Genomic DNA, 11,009 nt, shown 5'->3' with positions numbered 1-11,009 from the left:
GACTTGCCCAGTGTGAATGGGCATTACATGGAAACATAGCCTGTGCTATCACCTCTGAAAATTGTACACCACCCAAAAGCAGGTTTGCTCCAATATGTGCCCAGAGTAGATTAAAACAAACAAACCAACCTCCAAAACCAAAAACCTAACTCACATCTGTTACTAAGTTCTTTTCCATGTTTGACAAGTACAGAAGAAAAAACTTCCACCCTTGGTCCTCTCTCTGTCTTGTGCATAAGGGTGGCCATTAGCAACAGCAGTTGTAGGGATCTCAGTGAAAGGGATTTGTGTCTACAATGAACTGCATAGAAATCATTATAACTATCTTCACATCAGGCACTAAACAGTCATAAATGTTAATGAATAAAGGGTGCAATTGTTTTTCATTTCTTGACTTGAGGGAAGGGAAGAGGGGAAAAAAATAAAAGTTACGAGTTCCGTTAGTGATTCCATGACGAACATCCACGCGAGCTTAAACCTGGATCTCTTTGATTGGCAATGAGCAAAGGACTTCACAAGCTACATGAAGCAAAAATTTGTACTGCAGATTTGCCAAAGCATTTTTAATGTTCTTCAAAAGATAAGGTAACTCAAATAGCACTATGATAATGAAAGTGCAAATAATTATATTTTCTACATAAAATAATAATATTAACAGAGGTATAGGGCTGGAGAGGGGGTTATGATGGGGGTGGCTAAACAGAAAGGTAGAGTTGAAAAGAACTGCTCCAAAGTATCCTCGTTTTCATCAGCAACTTAAGATGTCTTTTATTCATCCCATGCCCTATCTTTTTTGCATTATGAAACAATAAACAAACATACAAACAAAAAACACACAGAGACAAGCACAAACCAACACTAACCTATTAGTCTTTTCTGCCTACTCCGTATACACCATAAACAGAAGCAGTAAGGCATAAAATAAAAGAACCAGCTGTGCATTCAAATGATTTCAACTGCACAGACCTGTAAGAAGTTTTGTTCCAATATTACAATTGCTATTGTCCTGGCAGGGATGGAGGGGGAGTGCAGCATAAAGGGATGGGGAAGCAGAGACTGAAACCATTCTAACACTTTGACTCTAAGTGAAATATCTTTTTGGGTAATGTTTCTTCAATGAAGCTGACTGCAGATATGATACCATTTGTCCACACTAAGAAAACAAAGCTAAGAAACCCTAGTAAGCCACAAATAGCCTCACGCTTAACAAGCAAAAATAAAGAGGCAAAGCATTGAAAAGTTGATCTTTTAATGACATCTGTGCATTAATGATAACCTTCTATATGTATGTGTGTGTGTGTATGTATGTATGTGTGTATATATATATATATATATATATATATATATATATATATATATATAGACAGGGTCTGGTTCTGTCACCCAGGCTGGAGTGCAGCGGCATGATCTCGGCTCACTGCAACCTCTGCTTCACAGGCTGAAGCCATACTCTCACCTCAGCCTCCTGATTAGCTAGGACTACAGGTGTGCACCACAATGCCAGCTAATTTTTACATTTTTGTAGAAATAGGGTTTCACCATGTTACCCAGGCTGGTCTCAAACTCCTTAGCACAAGCAATCCACCCACCTTGGCCTCCCAAATGCTGGGATTACAGGTGTGAGCCACCTGTAATAGCCCAGCTATATGTGTATGTGTGTGTGTGTGTGTGTGTGTGTCTATACATACACATATATATTTGTGTGTATATATATATTTATATATTTTATATATATAAATATATATAAAATATATATATATTTTAACAGCCTCTCTTCTCTTATATAATAAGCAAACCAAGATATAAGACAGAATACATTGACAGCAACTTATTTTTTTTCAGTTTGGATTTTACTTCAATTAAGCTACCATAATACAGATGACTTTTTAAACCCTCGTTTCTTTTTTTCCTTTCGGATCTGCTCCAGACATTATGACATGACCGAGTAAGGAAAATGCAATCTGGTTCAACAGGTTATGTTTGCTGTTAAGCAATCTCTCTAAATATTTTATTTCAGCAACTATCAATTTAAACCAAGATTGAAAGTAAAATGGGACTTCAAAGGTAAAGCAAGGAAAGGCAGCCATGAATGATATGCTGAGCTGGAGAGATAATAGGTAAAATATTAAACACAAATTCAGCTGAAAGAGAGTCACAACATACAAAAGTAATTTAAATATAGACCTGAATCTATAAGAAGAGAAAAAGACAATATATTGCCCTATCTTTATCACTCCAGGATCCTTTGGACTTCAGCAGTGTTACTCTATTTTATAGTCTGTGATAAATCTCCCACTTTTGGAAAGATTTATTAATATGCTATCAATTGAAGACAAAACTATTTGTTAGGTATTTCAATTAGTAAGTATTCTTATCTCAGGAAACAAACATTAACCAAACTCCAAGCACCTCCCCCCAATCCGCATTTATTGCTTTGAAAAGTAAGCATGCATTTCATTGACTAGATTTGATACTTAATAAGAAAGTAAAGCAAATACATTTAATTCTCAGAAATAAATGAATTTAGAAGCCAGTAGAAAGTCTCAACACAATCTTTCGTTTCCATATAATAACACATTCCTCAATGTCTTACTGGAATGATTACAGACAGAAAATCAATTCTTAAAATCTCATGCAAAGTTTGTAATTACAGCTAGAATGTATAATCAAAACTGAAAGACATATATATCCAAGTATTATTACACAATGATTAAGCTTTGACTGGACTATCTACTGGCTACAGCAAATCTCTTAGTACAGTCATGGCTGCCTGCCAGACCAACATGTTCTAGGAATAGATTTTTCTTCTCGAGAAATTCCTCTTCGGGCAATTAGCTAATAATTCTGAACTTGGAGGCAATAGACCTCTGCCTGTTAGCAATTGGGTACAACTATAAGGAACTAAAACTCAGATATTTATCTAAGTCTTTAAATTGCAATGCTACACACTCAATTAGGAGGCAAAGGATGTATATTTTTAAAGGTTTCTTACCTTCTCATTTGTAAATGTTTGCTCCCAGGTATTTATTCACTAGCAAATGTAACCAACTCTAAGTAGGCCCTTAACATTTCATTGTCCACTGAGAGTATACTGGTCATTGAAGTTTAACAAAATTCCACTGATTTCCCAACAATTTCTCAGTGGTAGGCTTAAACATCATTTTTATTTTGGCTACTTTCCAACATAACTGGAATACGAGTGCTTCTATTTAAAGACATTCATAGTTAAAGGCACAGGTGCCTTCTGGGTGCTCACAAAACTGTACATTTTTGACCAAATAGTGGCAAGTTGCCAGCAACTTACCAGAATTTCTCTTTGACACCATCTTCAGATTTGTGCTGACTACAGAACAGACCACAAGGGCCAAAAGAAATGGTGGCTTCATCCTTCACTTTTCTTGACAGCTGAAAAGTCAAAAAAAAGGATATGAAGTTTGAACCACAGATCTTGGCCTCAACAAAACCGCACCTATAATTTTACATTTTTCAAAACTCCATTAGAGAAACAATGATAATCTGGGGTCTTCTGGCTTTATTTTTTGCAAATAGAAGAAAACATGAAAGTTCACAGTTAAACCATGTCAGGTTCCCTGCTTAAAACTTTTCAGTGGCTTCCCACTGGATTTAGAGTGAAATTTGAACTCCTTCCATTAGACTTTCTTTTTCAATTTTTTTGTATTTTTTTATTATACTTTAAGTTCTAGGGTACATGTGCACAACGTGCAGGTTTGTCACATAGGTATACATGTGCCATGTTGGTTTGCTGCATCCATTAACTTGTCATTTATAGAAGTTTTTTCTCCTAATTCTATTCCTCCCCCTGCCTCCCACCCCACCAGAAGCCCTGGTTTGTGATGATCCCTGCCCTGTGTCCAAGTGTTCTCATTGTTCGATTCCCAACTATGAGTGAGAACATGCATTATTTGGTTTTCTGTCCTTGTGATAGTTTGCTCAGAATGATGGTTTCCAGCTTCATCCATGTCCCTACAAAGGACATAAACTCATCCTTTTATATGGCTGCATAGTATTCCATTGTGTATATGTGCCAAATATTCTTAATCCAGCCTATCATTGACAGACATTTGGGTTGGTTCCAAGTCTGCTATTGTGAACAGTGCCATGATAAACATACGTGTGCATGTGTCTTTATAGTAGCATGATTTATCATCCTTTGGTTATATACCCAGTAATGGGATTGCTGGGTCAAATTGTATTTCTAGTTCTAGATCCTTGAGGAATCGCCACACTGTCTTCCACAATGGTTGAACTAGTTTACACTCCCACCAACGGTGTAAAAGCGTTCCTATTTCTCCACATCCTCTCCAGCATCTGTTGTTTCCTAACTTTTTAATGAATGCCATTCTAACTGGTGTGAGATGGTATCTCATTGTGGTTTTGATTTGCATTTCTCTGATGACCAGTGATGATGAGCATTTTTTCATATGTCTGTTGGCTGCATAAATGTCTTCTTTTGAGAAGTCTCTGTTCATGTCCTTTGTCCACTTTTTGATGGGTTTTTTTTCTTGTAAATTTGTTTGAGCTCTTTGTAGATTCTGGACATTAGCCCTTTGTCAAACAGGTGGATTACAAAAATTTTCTCCTATTCTGTAGGTTGCCTGTTCACTCTGATGGTAGTTTCTTTTGCTGTGCAGAAGCTCTTTAGTTTAATTAGATCCCATTTGTCAATTTTGGCTTTGTTGCCGTTGCTTTTGGCATTTTAGTCATGAAGTCCTTGCCCATGCCTATGTTCTGAATGGTATTGCCTAGGGTTTCTTCTAGGGTTTTTATGGTTTTAGGTCTAACATTTAAGTCTTTAATCCATCTTAAATTAATTTGTGTATAAGTTGTAAAGAAGGGATCCAGTTTCAACTTTCTACATATGGCTAGCCAGTTTTCCCAGCACTATTTATTAAATAGGTAATCCTTATCCCATTTCTTGTTTTTGTCAGGTTTGTCAAAGATCAGATGGTTGTAGATGTGTGGTGTTATTTCTGAGGCCTCTGTTCTGTTCCATTGATCTATATCTCTGTTTTGGTACCAGTACCATGCTGCTTTTGTTACTATAGCCTTGTAACATCATAATGACAGGATCAAATTCACAAATAACAATATTAACCTTAAATGTAAATGGACTAAATGCTCCAATTAAAAGACACCAACTGGCAAATTGGATAAAGAGTCAAGACTAATCAGTGTGCTGTATTCAGGAGACCCATCTCACATGCAAAGATGCACATAGGCTCAAAATAAAGGGATGGAGGAAGATCTACCAAGCAAATGGAAAGCAAAAAAAAGCAGGGGTTGCAATCCTAGTCTCTGATAAAACAGACTTTAAACCTACAAAGATCAAAAGAGACAAAGAAGGCCATTACGTAATAGTAAAGGGATCAATTCAACAAGAAGAGCTAACCATCCTAAATATATATGCACCCAATACAGGAGCACCCAGATTCATAAAGCAAGTCCTTAGAGACCTACAAAGAGACGTAGACTGCCACACAATAATAATGGGAGACTTTAACACCCCACTGTCAATATTAGACAGATCAATGAGACAAAAAATTAACAAGAATATTCAGGATTTGAACTCAGCTCTGCACCAAGTGGACCTAATAGAAATCTAAAGAACTCTACACCCCAAATCAACAGAATATACATTCTTATCTGCACCACATTGCACTTATTCCAAAACCGACCACATAGTTGGAAGTAAAGCACTCCTCAGCAAATATAAAAGAACAGAAATCACAACAAAAAGTCTCTCAGACCACAGTGCAATCAAATTAGAACTCAGGATTAAGAAACTAACTCAAAACTGCAGAACTACATGGAAATTGAACAACCTGCTCCTGAATGATTACTGGGTAAATAACGAAATGAAGGCAGAAATAAAGATGTTCTTTGAAACCAGTGAGAACAAAGATTCAATGTACCAGAATCTCTGGGACACATTTAAAGCAGTGTGTAGAGGGAAATTTATAGCACTAAATGCCCACAAGAGAAAGCAGGAAAGATCTAAAATTGACACCCTAACATCACAATTAAAAGAACTGGAGAAGCAAGAACAAACCAATTCAAAAGCTAGCAAAAGACAAGAAATAACTAAGAACAGAGAAGAACTAAAGGAGATAGAGACAGGAAAAACCCTTCAATAAAATCAATGAATCCAGGGGTTGGTTTTTTGAAAAGATCAAAAAAATTGATAGACCACTAGCAAGATTAATAAAGAAGAAAATAGAGAAGAATCAAACAGATGCAATAAAAAAATGATAAAGGGAATGTCACCACCAATCCCACAGAAATACAAACTACCATCAGAGAATACTATAAACACCTCTACACAAATTAACTAGAAAATCTAGAGGAAATGGATAAATTCCTCGACACATACACCCTCCAAAGACTAAACCAGGAAGAAGCTGAATCTCTGAATAGACCAACAACAGGCTCTGAAATTGAGGCAATAATTAATAGCCTACCAACCAAAAAAAGTCCAGGACCTGATGGATTCACAGCCAAATTCTACCAGAGGTACAAAGAGGAGCTGGTACCATTCCTTTGGAAACTGTTCCAAGCAATAGAAAAAGAGGGAATCCTCCCTAACTCATTTTATGAGGCCAGCATCATCCTGATACCAAAGCCTGGCAGAGACACAACAAAAAAAAGAGAATTTTAGACCAATATCCCTGATGAACATTGATGTGGAAATCCTCAATAAAATACTGGCAAACCGAATCCAGCAGCACATCAAAAACTTATCCACCATGATCAAGTCGGCTTCATCCCTGGGATGCAAGGCTGGTTCAAAATATGCAAATCAATAAATGTAATCCATCACATAAACAGAACCAATGACAAAAACCACATGTTTATCTCAATAGATGCAGAAGAGGCCTTCAACAAAATTGAACACCCCTTCATGCTAAAAACTCTCAATAAACTAGGTATTGATGGAATGTATCTCAAAATAATAAGAGCCATTTATGACAAACCCACAGCCAATATCATACTGAATGGGCAAAAACTGGAAGCATTCCCTTTGAAAACTGGCACAACAACAGGGATGCCCTCTCTCACCACTCCTATTCGACATAGCGTTGGAAATTCTGGCCAGGGCAATCAGGCAGGAGAAAGAAATAAAGGGTATTCAATTAGGAAAAGAGGAAGTCAAATTGTCCCTGTTTGCAGATGACATGATTGTACATTTAGAAAACCCCATCATCTCAGCCCAAAATCTCCTTAAGCTGATAAGCAACTTCAGCAAAGTCTCAGGACACGAAATCAATGTACAAAAATCACAAACATTCCTATACACCAATAACAGACAAACAGAAAGCCAAATCATGAGTGAACTCCCATTCAAAATTGCTACAAAGAGAATAAAATACCTAGGAATCCAACTTACAAGGGATGTGAGGGATCTCTTCAAGAACTACAAACCACTGCTCAACGAATTAAAAGAGGGCACAAACAAATGGAAGAAGAACATCCTGTCCTCATGGATAGGAAGAATCAATATCGTGAAAATGGCCATACTGCCCAAGGTAATTTATAGATTCAATGCCATCCTCATCAACCTACCAATGACTTTCTTCACGGAATTGGAAAAAACTACTTTAAAATTCATATGGAACTAAAAAAGAGCCCACATTGCCAAGACAATCCTAAGCAAAAAGAACAAAGCTGGAGGTACCACTGTACCTAATTTCAAATCATTAGACTTTCAAAGGCCTATAGGTGGAGCCCCCAGGTGCCTCTTTGATCTTATTTCACAAAGCTCTCCTCCTTGCTGCCTATGCTCCAGCCATGATGGTCATTTTTTCTGTTCCTGGCATGTGCCAAGGCATTTTTTTTTCTCACGGTGTTTGCACTTTGTCTTCCTCCTGAGATACTCTCCACTGTTCACTCAGTTTCTTAACATCCTACATGTCTGAGTCCCACAAAAAGGCCTTTCTCAACTACCCAATCTGAACTCTGTCAATCTCTAGCTCACCTCTTTGTTTGTTTTATTCATAAGACTGATCAGCACTTACAGTTGTTTATGTGATAGGAAGAGTTTTTACACTACTTTGAGTTCATTTTTAAATGAACAGTATTGAGTCTCAAGCACTTAGAATGAAACTCTTCCAAAATCAAAAATAACTGAAAAGGGTAAGGAATTGAACCAAGCTGTTATTAAATCTCCACATCCAATAACAGGGAAAGGAGTTTGTAAAGTGCCACCAGTAGACATTGGGGGTGGGGGGGAAATTATCTTTAAGTTTTTGTCCCCATTGAGTTAAAAAAATCAGTAAATTGGTTACCTATATGGTGGTTCAGCTAGGGTCCTTTAAAATAATCAGAATATAAGTACCACTGAGGTACATTGGTCTCATGATAAATTCAAGATACAAAAATGGCAATGGGAGGTATGAGGGTGGAACTACAGCAATCACTGAAATAATGAATGGAAGAAAACCTGGAAAGGCAATAGCCTCTGGATGACATGTAAAGGTCCAGTATTCTATGTAAAGATTTTTAAAAATAATTAGTTTGTACCTAAAGGTATAGAGCCTTACCCAGAATATAAGAGTAACAGGGTGATATCAAGTGCTTGGTAGGATCCTCTTTTCCCAGAATTGACCTCAAAGATCTACCTGATATCCTAAATTCAGAAAATTTCCAGTTTGATGTCTGAAGCCACCAGCACAATGAACCAATGCAGCTAGTTCCATATCACCTCACCCCAACTCCATCAATAAACAAAGGAACCTGGAAAGGAGGAGAAGGCTACGTTTTGACAAGGAAAACAGGCTTTTTCTTTCCCAGTTAACCATATACTTACCATTAGACATGCTGAACTTTCCCTGCACCACTGGAGCTAGGATAAAGAACCCTCGGGAGAGGTGGGATATTGGAGATTTCCAGATGACAAGAGGACCGAGACTAATTCTCACCTACTCCCAACACACAGCCATATCTGGGTCACAAGAGACATGGAAAATGAATTTGGCATATGCCCAAAGGTCCAAGCTGGACTAGGTAACTGCATAATTCTTGCCAGAGGCTTTGCAACATGGGGCAAGATGAATGCATGTGAAAATAAAGTGATCTGATGGCACCAGCTGAAGGTCTGACAGAAGGTGTAATAATCTTGCAAGGGATTTCCAATGTCCAGAGGAGATGCTTGGAGAAGCCTCCCATCAGCAGGCTGTTATAACTACCTGTTTATATAGTGCCCATAGACAGCTAGAAGAGCAATTGTGACCAACCAAGGAGAAGACACACACAGTCACAAGCATCTGTCTTTTTCCTCTCCCTTTTCCCCAGCAACTCTCCTCCCAAAGCAATAACAAAACAGGCACAGGGGAAAAGGAAGAAATAAGAAGAGATGTATGAAAGGCTACCATACATGTCCCCAAACTCCTAGCCGCTAGAGCCATATGTCCCATCTGTTTGAAGAAAAAGGAAGAGAAGCATTTTCATCAGATAGGGGCTTGGAGTAAGCAAGCCAAAGCTTTAAAATCAGCATGAGACTCTCCTAATATCTGAAAGCAGCTAAAAAGTTATAGAATCAGATTGAAATGTTTATCATTGTCCTGATCTCTCAGTGGAAGAGGGTAAATACAACAGAACACAGTAAATAGCAATTAGTGGAAAAATAATACCATTTCAAGTTTATACTCCAATGAGTTGAAACACTTAATGAATCGGTTAAATTTATTAGCTTGGTTGCCTTTGCCTACTCTTTGCCCACTAGAATGTAAACTTCATGAGGGCAGCCACTTGGTCACTAACTGTTTTATTCTCATCACCTAGCATAGAGCCTGACACATAACTAATTAATAAATATTTTTAATGAATAAAAGAACAAAATCTACGTAGATAACATCTTATCAAATGTTTAAATAATGCAAATGAGTGGAAACTTTTAGTGTTTTTTCAAGTTACTCATTTGTTTGAAATAGAACATCTCTTGTCTAACATGGGATTATCCAGATCTGAGAGTTACCATATTTCCTGCTGTCATAAACACTGTTGGTGCCCTGCCCATGTCTTCTTTGACCCATTCTAAAAGTCATCTGCAGAAGTCTTCCTATGTTTCTCTGCCAGAGGGGCTTCTTTAACTGCAAAAGCAGCTTGGCCAGTATAGGAGATGACTAGAAGTGCCAGGTTGTTAATATTCACTAAATGATTCTCAATCAATTGTGAAAGTTCATGAATAAATACCCTAGCTCCCTCACCCTTTGGTATGTTCCAGTAATATTGAGTGGCAACCTGCTTATTTGCTTTACCTCCCTTCCAGTCTGACTTTGCCACTTTCTTGCAGTACTTCCTGGGATCACCTCCCAAATAAACTACCTACATTCAAATCCTTAGAGTTCTGCTTTTTGGAGACCCCAAACCAAGACTGAGAAGACCATTAAGTACTCCACAGGATTCTTTGTTTTCCATAGACCTTATCTGCCAGATCTCCAGATGATTATGTAGGCTCTGAACTTTCAAAGGAAGGCTTATGATTCAAAATTTTCTTGAACAACGTGCCCATTCTAGCTCCTCTGTCTTACCCCCCAATTTAGAACTTATATAACGCCAGTGACTTTGTTAAGAACATTGGCTCATCTCTGCTATAGCTCTTCCTGCTATATATATTCACTTAGTTACCAACTCAACCATACTGGTTAGATTTTAGGAGTCTGCCAAGCTCTCCTTACCGCAAACCTATTCTATCTATGATTGTACCTTCACGATTTCTGTCTGAAAGCTGACAGTGTGTAGGGACCATAACTTGCTAAAATCAAATATCATTTTTAGAATTCTGATATTTTATAAATGGTGGCAAAAAAAGTTGATTTGAGAAAGCCCTTTAAAAACTCTGTTTGCCCAGTGGACATTATGTGATCATATTCACCAAAAACATGAACTATATTTTATAACTGATATTCAGAGATATTATATGTGGAAAATAACTGATGCAGAAATATTTCTACTTCCCTATTTAATTCACCCCTCCCTATTCTTTGTGAAAT

The sequence above is a fragment of the Pan troglodytes genome, chromosome X (assembly GCF_028858775.2).
Source record: "Pan troglodytes isolate AG18354 chromosome X, NHGRI_mPanTro3-v2.0_pri, whole genome shotgun sequence".
Taxonomy (NCBI): domain Eukaryota; kingdom Metazoa; phylum Chordata; class Mammalia; order Primates; family Hominidae; genus Pan; species Pan troglodytes.
The sequence above is the reverse complement of the archived record's forward strand: the minus strand, read 5'-3'. Positions refer to the sequence as shown.